Genomic DNA, 15,125 nt, shown 5'->3' with positions numbered 1-15,125 from the left:
AGATCAGGTTGCTCAGAGCCCCGTCCAACCTGACCTTGGATGTTTCCAGGGATGAGTCATCTACCACCTCTGCAGGCAACCTGTTCTAGTGTTTCACCATCCTCATCATAAAAAATTTCTTCCTTATATCTAGGAAACCTGTGTCCCAGTTATACATGAGTCTTTTTTACATCCTAAATTGGAGGGATTTTCTATTAGTTCCCTGAGCATATATCTCAGTACAGTTTCCAAATATATTTTAGTGGGAAAGTGGAGAGACTATTGTCCCATCGCTCCTTGTCAGGGCTCTTTGGGGATCTTTGAGGGCTTTTGCATCAATGAATTACTCTGTTTTACAATGAATTCATAAGTTTGGGCTGATCTTCCTCCTGAGCCAGCTTTTGAACCCACAGCTGTATGTTCTCTCCTCTGTAGAGTCATAGAAGTGCTAGTTGGAAAGGTTCTCTGAGATCCTGCTCCGAGAAGGACTGTGTTAGGACAGCTCTGGCTCTGTCCAGCCAAGCCTTAGAAACCACCTGCAGGATGCTGGTGCTGCAGTCTTTGTGGTGGCCTGTTCTGGGGCTGTACCGCCCTCCTCAGAAATTTTTTTTTGCTAAAGTCCGAGTCCAACCTGAACCTCCCAAACCACAATTTGTGGCCGTTGGCCACATTTGTTACATCATCTGCTACAGGAAGAGTTTGTCTCAGATATCTTTGTAAGTGCCCTGCAAGCAGTTGTAGGCTGCTTGCTTTTTTTTGTCATGGGATCTGGGTCTGGACTCTCTTCAGTTTCTCCCCACTCCTGAACTTGATGGCCAAAACCAGAACACTATTCCAGGTGCAACCTCACCAGTGCTGAGTATAAAGGGCAATAACTTACCTCAATCTGCTGGCCAGCCTGCTTGTTTTGTAGCCCAGTATGCAGTTTGCCTTATTTTCTGTGTGAATGCGCTATGGGCTCATACTCAGGCTGGCAGTCATCATAAATCCCTTTTCAGCTTCTTCAACAGAACTGCTACTCAGGCAGTCTCTCCTGAGCCCAGACCAATGTGCTGGGTTGGTCCGCCACAGATGCACACCTTTCTTCTTCCCATTGTTGAACTTTTTGAGGTTTCTGTGAGCCTGGTCCTCAAATTTCTCAAGGCCCCTCTGGTTTGAAGCTCTGCATTTCACCATGTCAGATGCTCCTCCTAGTTTAATATCATCAGCACTTTTACCGAGTGTGTCCTCTGTGTCATCTGCATTGTTGATGAGGGTGTTGAACAAGATGGGCCCCAGGACTGGTCTCTAGAGCACTCTGCTCATTGCCAGCTGCCTAATCACTAATCACTACCTTTTCACACAGCGGTCCAGTAAATTCTCAGCCCACCTAGCTGTCCATGCATCTGGTCCATAGCTCCTCAGTTTCCAAAGGAGAATGCTGTGGGGTTTGGTGTCAGAAGCCTTGCTGAAGTCATGGTATGTCATGTCCGCCACTCCCTGCCTTGCCCACAGAACTAGTTGTTCTGTCACAGAAAACAGCCATATTGGTCAAGCACAGTTTGCTGTTGGGAAATCCATATTGAGTGTTCCTGCCTGCCTTCTTGTCCTTCAAATGTTTGCGCATGAAGAAGACGTGCTCCGTGGCTTTAACGAGGCTGAGGAAAGGCTGACTCTCCTTCCCTTCTCAAAGGTGAGTGTCACATTCGGGACCAGTTGTCAGGGACCTTCCAAATCACCATGCTATCTCCTAGGGAATAGACAGCAGCCTCGCGATCACTTCAGCAGCTCCCTCAGCCCCCTCTGCTGAATCCCACCAGGCCTGTGGACCTGGATGCAGCAGCTCTTCTAAGAAGTCCCTAACCTGTTGCTTCCCCACTACTGGCTGCCCATCTTACATTGTCCGCTACACTCCAAGGTCTGGGAGCACGCTTTCCACAAACACTGAGACATAAAGTTAAGCACTTTGGTCTTAAACAGACAGTACATGTCTGTATTGTCCATGGCTGATTTTTCATCAGCAGACTCGCATTTTCCCTGAACTTCCTTTTGGTGCCAGCATACCACTACAAGATATCCTTGTTCTGCTTAATTTCTTTTGATAGTCTTTGCTCCAGCTAGACCTTGGCCTTCCTGGTATTGTCCTAGTGCTTGAGCATTGTTTTTATTGTTTTGGTGCCTGTCACTGTTTCTCCTTCTTGTATGTGCTCTTTGTATTTTCGTTCATTAAGCAGCTTGATACCTTATCAAGCAAGCCTTCTGCAAAAATACCCAGTCTTCCGAAATGACGGGGTGGGTGGGTTGTTCCTGAGATCTCAAAAAATTTTCTTTGAAAACCAGCACCCCCTTCCCTTTGGGCTGCTTCTCAGGAAGCTGAAGCCTGTCCTGAACCTCAGGATACTAGCTCTACTACTCACCTTTCAAGCCTTCCTCCAGATGCACAATGCAGCCATCTTGCAGTTGCTGCAGCCCAGGCTGCCCTGTGACCACATTCAGCACCAGTTTTTCCCTGTTGGTGAGTAGCAAGTCAAGCAGAACGTCACCTCTAGCAGCCAGTGTTTGTGTTAGGAAATTGTCACCAGCGGTCTGGAGCCTCCTGGATTCCTTGGCCTTCCAGTAGATATCTGGACGGTCGAAATCCTGGAGAGGATGAGGGCTTGCAAGGCTTCCACTAGTTGTTTATGGGCAGCCTCACCCACCGCCTCCTCTGGGGCAGTGGTAACAGACCCAATGTCTCCCCTGTTCCTAGCCTAGATCCAGAGACTCTCAGAAGGCATGTCTGTGTGCCCACACTGCAGCTCTGTGCGGTCGGGAGCTCCGTCACGTGGAGACACCTCCCTTCCCTGCCTGTCCTTCCTGAACAGCCTGTAGGCAGCTGTGGCCACGTCCTGATCAATGCATGCTGTCCCAAGTCTTTGAGTCTGACCACAACATAGCCCTGCGACCGCAGCAGGACATGCAGTTCTTCGTGTTTGCTGTCCGTGCTCTGTGAACCTGAGGAAAGTCTCCAAATACCCTGTCCTCAGGACAAGAAAATGAATGTCCCCCTGTGGACTTTTACTGGCATACCTCCTCCATACCTTCCTCTCTTATCTCTGGGCTTAGGTCCCCATTCTCAGATCAACTTAGTTTAAAACCCTTCTCTCCACATCAGCAAGCATGGTCGCAAAGTGTTCCTCCCTCTTGTAGTTACACAGGGTCTTTCTCTTCCATCATCCTCCAGTGAGGCACCAGGATCAAGGAAGGTGAGTTGTAGCTGGCAGCATCAGCTGCACGGCCAGGCATCAATCTGGCAGATGTGTGTACTCCACAGTGGGTCTTTCTTTCAGCCAGAAGAGTTTTTGGGGACAGACTGTGTTGAGAACATAGCTGGAACATGCTCTCGCTTTGTCTGCATTGCCCTTAACCCCAAAGCCCTGCAGTCACCTTTGAGCTGCTCAAGGTTTTTCGTGGTGTATCACTGTTACCCACCTGGATGAGCAACAGGGGGTAGTAATCAGAAGGGTAGAGGAGTCCCAAAATCTTTCCACAACACTGCCAATCCAGGCCCTGGGGCAGGCAGCAAACCTTCCAGGACAGTAGTTTTGGCTGGCACATGGTGTCTTTGTCCCATGTCTGGTGGCAGCCTTCCCCGTGACAATGACATGGGCTAGGGTAAAGAGGAGAAGCCCTAAATATGGTTCCTCACTCTTTTCCAGCACAAGGTCGCCTAGCAGAACCACTGAAGGTTTTTAGCCAAGGTGGCCTCTGAATTGCATCTTGTCTGTTTTCTTTCCTGAGTTTTGTTCTTCCAAGGCAGAGCTCTCTCTCCATTTTAAATGCATTTTGTTGTTCTTTATCCATTTGACAAAATGTCTTAGGAAGACCCCTGCATGTCTCGCGTACTGCAGCAGAGGCGTCTGAGAAGGCAGTATCCGGGTGCAGAGACTGTCTTACTGGAGAGCTGCGCAGGGCAAGACTTTGGTAGCTGAGGCGGAGCTGCCAGCATCTCTCCAGGCATATTTCAGAAGGGCTCAGGTGTCCTCCAGGCTGCATTTGGGAAGCGTGTCCATTCTTGAGTTCAGTGCGTACCACACTTAACGTCATTGCCAGTGCTGCAACCTTCAGGTGAGACACAGGGTTGGGGAGAGCAGTGCTGTCACCTCCCTGGCTAGGAACTCAGTCTCCTATTGTCACCTCTTAGGTTTTGCTGCAGGGCATGAACCGTTGAGTGAGGACACATACAGGTAAGTGAATTGAAGGAGAAAGGAAGGTAACTGCTCAGGACTGCACATTCCTAGGAATTCGGCATCCAGCACACGGTCACAACATCTTCTGGGCTCTTTCACTCAGAACTGAAAGGTTTGGCAGAACTATAGGAGTAGGTGGGCTTTACCCTTTCATACCACATTCAGACAGCCTGGGTCAACAAATCCTACGGATACTGCTAAGGCAAAGAGTGTCTATGCTTGAGTCCTGGGATGGCTACTTGACCAGAGTTTGAAAGTGCTTGTGGACAGTGCATCTTGAAGATGCGCTGCTTACTGGTAGGTTATCTTGGAAAGGCAGGGGAAGTGGATGTGACTGTTACAATGTCGTGTAGCCAGATGAAATGCAGTAGCACAAAGATGTGATGTTTCCTGAGGGAAGGTTTCAAACTGCAAAGATTTAGGCAGTCATGCAGAGCTCAGCAACGGGCTTTATTGAGATACCTTTGAACGAAGTGGAATTTGAATCTGGTAGCTGCTGCAGAGGGTACCCGGGTGACCGCCTCTCTGTGCCCAGCTCCAGAACGAAATACATGCAGACAATTACCCCGTTATGCAATTAGTGCTCACCTGGCTCGCTGGAGTCAGTGGGACAGTGCCAGGCTGTGAAAGTGGCACAGTTTAGGACTAGATTAGACCTATTGGGGCATGGGATTTTGAAAATCCTACCTTGTCTGACCAGGATTCAAGAGCACAGTCTGTAGCATCTAGCCTTGTGTATTCCTCTGAGCCTGGCAGGTTTTAGATCCTTGATTTTTTTCCTTGAGGAGCCTGTAACTAGTGATGTAGACAACAGCCTTTGTACGTACACTTCCATTTTATACATACATAGAGCGTGTGTGCGTGTATACACAGGACTTACGGACATTAGATACAAATATGGATATAAATCTGTGGCTATTTTCATTATTTAGGTCTGTATTATTGTATTGGACTTCCATGGTAAGGTGTTGGTAGTGGTAGGGGTACAGGGGTGACTTCTGAGAGAAGCTGCTAGAAGCAGTGCCGGCCAGCTCCAAGTCGGACCCGCCTCTGGCCCAGGCCGAGCCCATCAGCGACAGGGGACTTGTGACCCCGTGGGAGACCCACACTGGAGCAGTCTGTGCCTGAAGGACTGCAGCCCGTGGAAGGGACCCATGCCCAAGAAGTTCATGGAGAACTGTCTCCCGTGGGAGGGACCCCACGCTGGAGCAGGGGACGAGTGAGGAGTCCTCCCCCTGAGGAGGAAGGAGCGGCAGAGACAAGGTGGGATGAACTGACCCCGACCCCCATTCCCCGTCCCCCTGCGCCGCTGAGGGGGAGGAGGTGGAGAGAATTTGGGAGTCAAGTTGAGTCAGGAAGGAGGGAGGGGTGAGGGGAAGGTGTTCTAAGTTTTGGTTTTATTTCTCATTACCCTTCTCTGACAAGTCTGTCTTGCCCGTGACAGTAATTGCTGAGTGATCCCTCCCTGTCCTTATCTTGACCCACGAGCCTTTCATCACATTTTCTCTCCCCTGTCCAGCTGAGCAGGGGAGCTGCTCTATCAGAGCAGCTTTGGTGGGCACCTGGTGTCCAGCCAGGGTCAACCCACCACAATTATATAGTCGTACAAAAGCGTTGTTGAAAGAAAAGAAAAGAAAATTGTGATTAACAGTCGACCTGGGATCTCACTGCCAGAACAGTGGGGTGTGTGGGGTGGTGAGAAGGCTTCTGGGGCGGTGTCTGCATTGGTGCTGCAGAGACCCCACCAGTCACCTTTCCTTGTGGGCCGGGAGAAAACCTGCTACAGCAGAGGTTAGTTCAACAGGGGAACACTTCCTGAATGTCTGTCTGTCTCTAGTGAAATACTGTTGCTGTGAGATAATGTAATCGAGTATTAATTTCATTTGACAGATTAAAAAAAAAGAATCGATGGCTCCAATAAAAATGTGCAGGTGTAGCAGCAGTTCTGATGGTCAGGCTCTGGCCGTGCTTATCATGTGCAGAGCATGTCAGCAACCCATGAGTGTCTCCTGGGGAGGAAAGAGTGCCATTTTTCTGAACCTCAGAGGTTTTGGTATTTGGGAACATAAATTTTACATAATTAACAAAATCTAAGGGTTATTTGAGGACACGCTGCTAAATGCAGTCCAAAAATCAGGGGGAAAAAATCTGCTGGGCAAGACATCACCCACTTCAGTGAGATAATGAAGGAGCAGTTAAGTATTACTTACAGACACATGTATCCCCTTCTTACTGGAAAGGTTAGGAAGTAAAGGAGAAGGAAGTGCGGTTAATTTGAGCTAAAGTGTGTAGGAGGTTGATAAGGGGAGCCAAAGGAAATATCAAAGGCCAATATGTAAAGATAATAAGAAATTTTAGAGCATTAGAAGAAAAAAAAGTCTGGTAGAGATCCATTTCTATATGTAAATGAAAAATTGTATATTCTGGTGCAAAAAAAAAAAAAAAAAAGGCAGAAATGTTCTGCTCTGAGTTTGGAACAAATCAGGAGGATGTATCTATCCATATGATGTGCTTGGAACAGAAAGTTTCCCAGCTGTAACCAAGGAGAAAGTGAGATAGTATTTGCTAAAAATAAACATACTCAAATTAACAGGCTTGAATAACATATACCGAAGTGTCTAAAAGAGCCTAGCTGAAGAGTTGTCTGAACCACTGATGTTAATACCTCAAAATCTTGCTAATCTATGAAATTTTGAAGAGTTGGTAGAGGGCTGTTGCTATTCTAATATTCTGAGGGTATAAAATAGGTGATTCAGGAAACTATAGCTTGCTTAGCTCAGCGTCAATGCTGCGTAAAATAATGAAGCTATTAATTTGGAGCACAATCAACAAAGAATTAGAGAATGAAAATACAATTAATATCATACAGTGTGGTTCCATGGAAGGTGGAAACAAACCTGCTGTCTTTTCTCGACAGCGTCATAGGACTGGTTAAGGTGAGGCCTGTGTTTACGTAGTATGTTTTGACTTCCTTAATAACCATGTGACTTGTGTATAAATAAACTTACAATAAATGGAATTAACTGAACGAATGTGGCTTATAAGCATTGCGAAGATGTGCAGGGGCACATTTCAGAAAGCATCAGCTAAGGGGAAGGTACCAGTGGGGGAGACCGTCACCAGCAAGGTCTCTTTACATTTTTTGATCCCCGCAGCTCAACAGTTCTATCAGTGTTTCAAAATAGTGACAAAAACCTATGTTTGTAAGGATTGCAGGTATCGCAAACAGTGGGGGAATAGATAACAATAAAGTAACTGCTGCAGAGTGATCTGGCTTTCCTGCTGAAGCAGCCATGTTCCAGCAGACTGTGCAAGGTGACGTGTCTGCAAGTAAAGAATGTAGGTTACAGGATATGAAATTACCCTGGAAAAATGTAATTCAGCAAAGGACATGGGTTTCTCCAAGATAATTGTGTTATCGTTAGTTGATTGCGTAGGATGTGGCAGAGATATTTTGTATATGTAAAGGACAAACTTCCAGAGTTATGTGAACTTGCCTATTCTGGTTGCAGCTTTGGCAGATCACTAAAACATCATCACTTTGTGCAAGTCAGGCATTCACACCACAGGATGAATCGGACGTTACTGAGCAGAATTCTAAAAGGCCCTCAGAATGATTCACGAGTTGAAAAAAGGTTTGAGGCTTAAGGAGTCCATCTTGCTCAGCATACTGAAGGAGGGCTGATGAGAGCAATAGCTCTGGTGTGTGGATATTTAATTCCATCACCTGGCTTGGGGGGAGATAGCTCACTGCAGATCTCAGTGCATGTACAGAAGATCCCCTGGATAGCCACAGTCATGGATTTCAGTGAAATCCCATTTCAAAATATTTCTGCACGAGTATGTCCTATGCCCAGAGAATGAGATTGCCTGGGAGAGGTGGGAAAGGCAGTTTAGAGCTCAAGTTCTCAGAAGGAGCATCTTAGGATCTGGATAATCTTGCAGCCTTTCTCCAGTTCGAGTGCTTTGAGATGCTGAAAGAGTGAAGTTGGCCATTGGAAATCCAGAGAGCTCTGCTGGAGTCACTCTCTGGAGTGACATTTGGGTTTGTTCCTGTTGGTGAATATTTACCCCCAAAACCCCCTGAGTTTTGCCTAGTGGTCTGTGCATATCCTGGTTGATGGACCCATTGTTCTCATGGTGGATGGCCATAACAGAGCTCTGGAGCAGAACAAACTTAATTCAGGCCTCAGAGCTTATGTTCCTCTAAGTAACTTCTTATTCCTGGGAATGTGCGTGATTCAGGTGATTCATTGTCAGGTCAGGCTTCTTATGTACAGACAGATACTGCATAATGAAGGTACAGACAGATACCACATAATGCGTGGTTCTTTCAGTCTTTCCTCAGAACTCAGCCCTTCTAATTTTCTGATAATACTGTGCATTTCTCAAAGCTGCTTCTCACTGGTTAACATCATCTGGGTAGTGAAGTATCCAGAATGGACCACAGCATGCTTGCTGAAGCTGCAGGGATAATACCTTTATCCTCCTTCAACAATCAAACACTGCATTGTTACAGCTTTGGATACCGGTCGCTGTTAAAGGATTCCTTCCTTGCACAGGGACAGAGTTTTCTGTTCTCTTTTTCCCACAGTCTGACTTCAACTGGGAACATTTTGTTTGTCCCAGCACTGCTGGCACTATGCTAGGGACTGCACGAATGTACCATTGGTCTCCACATAGGTGGTATCTCCTTCAGGAGGAAGTTTTCTCATGCTTTAGAATAGCCAGATGTGCTGAATCCGGGTCACGGTCCAGTACTCTGACCAGCTGCTGTTGGATATTCCACACATGGTAGGTTCAGTGTTTCATACCAAATTCACTTATTTTAAGTTATTTGACATTACACGGGATTTTGATTCAGCAGAGTGGTACAGCAATGTACTTAAATGCAAATATAAATTACACTTAGCAGAATATAGCAGATGCAATATACAGCTGAATCACCATACAGAAGTGATTCTTGTTACCTGTCTCTGTAATCTGCTCACCATCATGACACTGGCTGTCCCCCTTCACCTTGAAGGCATAAGTGGGTTGACACCAGCTCAAGCACGTTGCTGTCTCTGAGTTCTCTCTGTTTGTTGTTCAGTTTTTATATTGTCTGTTGGGCTAATCCAGTTATACAGTCCTTCTCCCCCATTCTGGTCTTGCTAACTCAGGAGGACTTTCGCGCTCTTCTCATTAATTTAAGGATGAAGTTACAGAGCTGGTTGACCCACTCAACTGGTACAGCCAGCTGATCCACTCACCTGACACAGCTGGATGATCCACTGAGCTGCTGTAGCCAGCTGATCTAAAACAAAGGCTGCCCTCCCGTCTTCTTGGTGTTGAGATTGGTTCAGCTTTCGTCGCAACAGCTCTGGTCAATCACTCCCTACATTTTTCCCTCAGCTTCAAGGGCACATAGCCCTTGCCTATCTTTTCAAAGCTTTCGTCTGCTGTAGGGGTTCATTGGTCAGTCACAAGGGGCAAAGTGTTAGTGCTATTACTCAAGTCACTTTAGAGCTCATCTGTAGTAATATCCACCACCCTAGAAATCTGTGTTCAAGAAGTATGAGTTCAGGCTGGAACAGGAGCATAGAAAAGCTCCTGAGAAGATCAGGAGAGTGGGGACTTTATCTCCTGTGGCAGCCTACTAAAGCTTCATATCTTTATTGACTTGCTGGGAGAGATCAGACTGAATGTATGAAAAGTCCCACTGGGCCAGACTGATGGTCCATTAGCCCATTTCCCTGTCCTTGACAGTGGCATTATAAAATGCCATTAATTAAGGAGATCGCATGTGCCTGGCCATTTTGGGTAGTCCATTCCCCTTGTGCGTTCCAGCGTCCGATGTTGTCATACTGGGAACGCTAGCAGGAATGACCCTGCTCGGTCCCGTTACAATCTGTGCATGGACCTGCTCTCTGGGAATTTCTCTACTCTCTCTCTGAATCTGCCAGCACTGTCCACCTCCACAGCCTCCCATGGCAGCCAGCTCCAGACAACCATTGCTCGTTGCATAAAGAAGTCTTGCTTTTGTCTGGTTTTATCTGATCTGCCACTAGTCTCATTGAGAGTGACTTGATGAACAGCAGCTCTGCCTTCACTGTATCCACTGCCTTGGGGAGTTTTTTAAGCCTTGGCCATGTGCCTCCCTGAGCTTTCTCCTCCCTAAACTGGAGAGTCCCAGCCTTCTCAGTCTGTCTTCGTAGAGCAGTTGCTCCATCCCCTTGACCATTTTAGTTGCCCTTCCCTGGCCCTACTCTAGTTCCACCGCTTCCTCCTTTGGACACTGAACCAGACCTGCACATAGGACTGAAGGTGTGCACGTGCAGGATCAGCACGGCCCCAAATGGCATTGCCCACCTTGCTTTCCACCTCTTCCCTGATATATTTTGTTGGCTTTTTTGGCAGCTGTTGTGCACAGAGCCCATGATTTTTGAGAGCTGTCAGTATCAGCTCCGAGAGTTTTCTGGAGCTGTACCCACCAGGTCCATGTTCAGCATCGTGTAGCATATTCAGATGGCTCTTCCCTAGAAGCATTGCTTTGCATGTATCTACATGATGACCCATCTGCCACTTTTTGCCCTCTCACTCAGTTTGGGAGGTCTCCTGGAGTTCATCAGCATTGATGCATCACTTGGCTACTCAGAAGATAGTTGCAGCAGTTTATAATGCCCAGACTTTGACATAGTGTATTCATATTTCTGTGTATGTTCTTCTACGTTTTGTAGACACTTTCTGCATGAGTTGACTCTTGATCTGTTGTCTTCTTCCAGGCCAAAAGCACATCTCCAAGAGCAGGGCATCCTCATCAGGCAGTTGTGTCCAAGAAACGGGAATTTTCTTTTATTGCTGGATCAAAACCAGTCACACTTCCACCACTGCCTGTCTGATCTTTCTCATTCCAACACCTCCCCGTTTGAGGGCCAGCAATCGTTTGGAGTGTTTAATTCAATGGGCAGGACTCCCAGCTGCCGGTCTTCTTGAAGATTCATCTCTGCACTTCATAGACTGGGACCAAAACCTGATTTTTGTGTCTGTGTCTCGGGCAATTCCCCTGTGTTGCTCTAACATCGTCAGACAGCCCCAGGCTGTCTGCGTGACAGGGATCCTCGGTGCCTGGGTCTGCTCAGAGAGATGAAACAGTTTGCTTTGTTCATTTTGCTGCCTCCTCTTTTTATGTCTAAGTGCTTTTCTTCCTCCTGTGGGAGATGGTATTGTGCTCCTGAGAGCGTAGTTCTGACGTTTCATTCCTGCTGACGGTGGGGGACGGCTTGGCTGAGATCCTCTCCCAGTTCAGCAGATCAGCAGCATCAGCAAACGGCAGCCCCTGTTCCCTCTCGGGCAGCTGACCCCCGGGGTCTGTTGGGGCTTCATCTGGCAGCCTGTCGGTAGGCTGCAGGTGCTGGTGTCGGGTCTCCCTTCCCGCTGTGGAACAGTGTCTTGAACCACCGGTTTGCTCACTGTTGACGAGAGCTTACCTCCCTGTAGGTTATAAACCCAGCCTCAGTGCCAGGCTCTGTGATCTCAGTACAGGCGGTTTATCATGCCGTATTGACTCAGCGCAGCTTTGAAGCTGAAAAAGAACCGAAAATCTTCACGCCATCTTCTCAGTGAGCTAACCTGTTTATCAGATATGTTCTTCTCTTCATATTTTGAATTTTTCCAGAGCAACTGTTAGAGAAACTTTGCTCGGATAAGTGTTTAGCCAAAGTTGTTTGCACTTGCAGAGTTCTGTAGTTCATTTTCTTGGGTATCACCAGGAACTGGGGGTGAGTCAGGTTTTTGTATTTTTCAGAAATTTGTTTTTTTCCTAGACATTCTTGCATAGCAGAAGCAACTGTCTGACTAGTCTCCCCTGTGGTCAGCTTTACCGTACAACATTCATTCTTGAACTCCCATGTTATTTTAGCCTCCTGACTGCTTTTCTTACCTGCTTTCTGCAAGATGCCATTCCTGCTGGTCAGGTTGAGCTGCAGTTTCTGGGGTTTTGAGCACCTGCTTGGTTTTACTCCCATCTTTCACAGAAAAGGCCTGACAACATGGGACCAGTGCTTTGTGGTTGTCACTGCAAGACCCTTACTGCGCTGTTCCCTCTGTTTTAAACAGCAGCAGAGATGTTATTTTTTCCCCTAGGCCAAATTATTCACATTCACACTCCAGTGACCAAGCTTTCCTTTGCAGATTTTGTAACCCAGCCCAGCTCTGGCACATTTCTGGCTGGTTTGGTTGTGGCTTTGGGTTGACATCCTTCTGGCCAAGGGTGTTTCAGAGAGTCACAGGGTCAAGTCGGCAGTCCCGGGCAAGCGTGGCATTGAGACTCTCTGCACTTACTGACCAGTGTCATGTTCTTGTCTTTCATGGCTGGCCCTTAGCATGCTTTGTAAAGCCGGTGCTGCTCTCCCTGTGGCTGCTTTGTTGTGCTCTGGACAGTCAAGCAGTGCCCAGCGGCGGCTGAAGTTGCACGATACTGGCCAAGTTGGTGTCTTACAGCTTTTGTAGGAGTTGTCCATCGACGGGCGCATTTGAAACACATTGGGCAAAAAGCTGTCGGACCACGTTGGTAGCTTTTCCTCATCCCTGACCTCACCAAGGTATAAACAATTGAAAATCAACATTTTCCATCTGTCGCTTGACTGTCAGCAAAAACGCCAACAGTCTGCCAGAACACCAACAGGGTACAGTGCTCGGGTCGTGCTTCTGCCAGGCGGTGGGTGCCAGAGCAGCCGGTGCTCTCTGTCCCGGAGACCACGTACGCTGGCTTGTGCCGCCAGTGCTGCACCAGGATGGAGCAGAGGGAGAAGGTCTCACCTTTCCAGCCCTCAGGGTCAAAACCTCCCACTCCTACTTCTCTGCATTTGAGTAACCTATAAAAGCTGAACTGCTGCCCATTTGGGTGGACAAGTTTGGATGATTAAAAATGAAACAGAAAGCACAGGCATGTTCTGTCAGTATTTCTGTTCTTTATTTGGAAGGGAGCAGGGTGATGTGCATGTATCACATGCAGATGATGAAATGCTTTCCAAGCCATTAGTAACTGAAGCTGTAAGCATCTTCCAGGTGCTAATTTTTCAGTATTTGCATTTTGTAATTGTATGATGCTGGGGCAATGCCAGGAGACTGGCAGAGCGCTGGTGTTTGGAAGGGGCAAAGAGATGATCCAGTTAATTATAAACCTGTGAGTCTGATATCAGTTGCTGGCAAAAAATAAACAATCAGAGAGTGAAGGCAGTTGATAAAGAGTTAAAGAGTAGAATATAATTACCAGCAGAAAACCTCATAGAACAAATTTCATTTCATTCTTTGGGGTGTCAGATTTGTTTGATAAAGGTAGTGGTTTAGATGTAATAGATTTTGTTTACCCCTGTATAACATCTCCATTACAAAACCCGCGGTGTACAAAACCAGCGGAGCGCCTGGGAAGTGGTTCACAAATTTGCCAGATGACAGGTCTTGGCAAGTACTTGTCACTGAGGAACCGTCACTGGCCGGGATTTCTAGAGGGTCTCTCCAGGACTTAAGACCTGATGCTGCTCAGTGATGTCATACATGTTCTAGAAATGACCCTGAAATCAAGGCTGATAAATACTAGGTGTGCAGGCGACCCGCGGGCTGTGGCACTGGGGATACGCTGCGCAGCCATGGGCTCTGCTCTGTGAAGGTGCTTTGGAAAACTAAAGGGCTCACAAAGAAAAACTGCTGAAGTGGGTTAGGATCGGGAGAAAGTAGAAGCTAACTGTGCTCCAGGATTCAATCCATTCCATCCTGTTCATCCAAAAAACAGATTAAGAGGTGATTTAACTAGAATAGGCTAGTAGTTTCATAGAAATCACATTTTCTGAGGAAAACGTGTGTTTTCCTGCAAATTGACTAATTATTGAGTCAATTAGAATCAAAATTGAATCAACTGACTAACTGAATATTTGAAATAAAATTATTATTTCAAAAGCTTTGCATCTTAGAGAATGTTGATGTTCCATTTCAGAATTTAGTTCAACCCCTTTTTTCATTTTTGTATTTTTTACAGTTTTGCATAGAAAACAGCACTACGGCTCATGTATTGCAAATGTTATAACCTACATACTTTTAATTATTTAAACAACAGTTCAGTCTACCCTAAAGACTAAACATCTCCAGCTGGAGTTGAAACACATAAAACCCAAACATTCTTGAAATGCCGAAGTTTCCAGCATCCAGGATAATTCTGCATTTCAGTCTGTTGTACTTGTGATCCCGCATGCTGTGGCGCAGGGATGATGCCGGTATTGAGGGAGGTGGGACTGTTTGTGAGGAAGGGTAGCACAAGAGCCTGGGGCTGAAAACTGATTTCTTGATATAATATAGGAACAGGTTGGGTTTTTTTTTAAAGCGGTGGGAATTACTAAACATTTGGAGCAAACCTGCAGAGGAAAGGCTGAATTCTCCATCTCCTGGTGTCTTTGAGACCTGAAGCCGGTGGCATGCAACAGTTTAGCTATAACGCTTCTGGTCTTGAACTTAGGGTGACAAAATTGATGTTGCATGGACAATCTATATCCTGTTATTACCTGTCTTTTGAGTGCTCCGCTTCTGGAAACATAAATATTAATGTAAATATTAACATAAGTGCTTCTATATTTATTGCCCGTAGATAATCACTTGTCTCTTATTTGCCATCACTTGTTATCTTATGCCTAGAGTAGCAGCAGTCCTGGACTACCCAGCACATTTCAAAAGCAACTGCCAAAGTGTGCAAACACATCTGGTTCTTTTACAAAGTAGGTAACTAAGCCACAAAAGTTGGAACCAGTTTTTCCAGTGCTGAAGCATCTGAACTGTGGCATCCTCATCTCCACTACACCTAAACCTCAGTTACCCAAAGTGAGGGTCCATCTGTTAATGCCCTGTGGAGAACCTTGTGTGCGTTGCTACTTGGTAGATACCCAAGTACTGAGGTTGTATTTTCCAGTT

At 46.6% G+C, this 15,125-nt stretch overlaps 1 protein-coding gene across 1 annotated transcript in view; it reads left to right on the top strand.

Moving 5' to 3' along the window:
- The window catches only part of SHANK3 (SH3 and multiple ankyrin repeat domains 3), a 363,156-nt gene that overhangs the window by 300,197 nt on the left and 47,834 nt on the right, over positions 1–15,125 (top strand).

The sequence above is a fragment of the Harpia harpyja genome, chromosome 6 (assembly GCF_026419915.1).
Source record: "Harpia harpyja isolate bHarHar1 chromosome 6, bHarHar1 primary haplotype, whole genome shotgun sequence".
Lineage (NCBI taxonomy): Eukaryota > Metazoa > Chordata > Aves > Accipitriformes > Accipitridae > Harpia > Harpia harpyja.
Note: the sequence above shows the minus strand (reverse complement) of the source record. Positions and strands in the feature narration are given on the sequence as shown.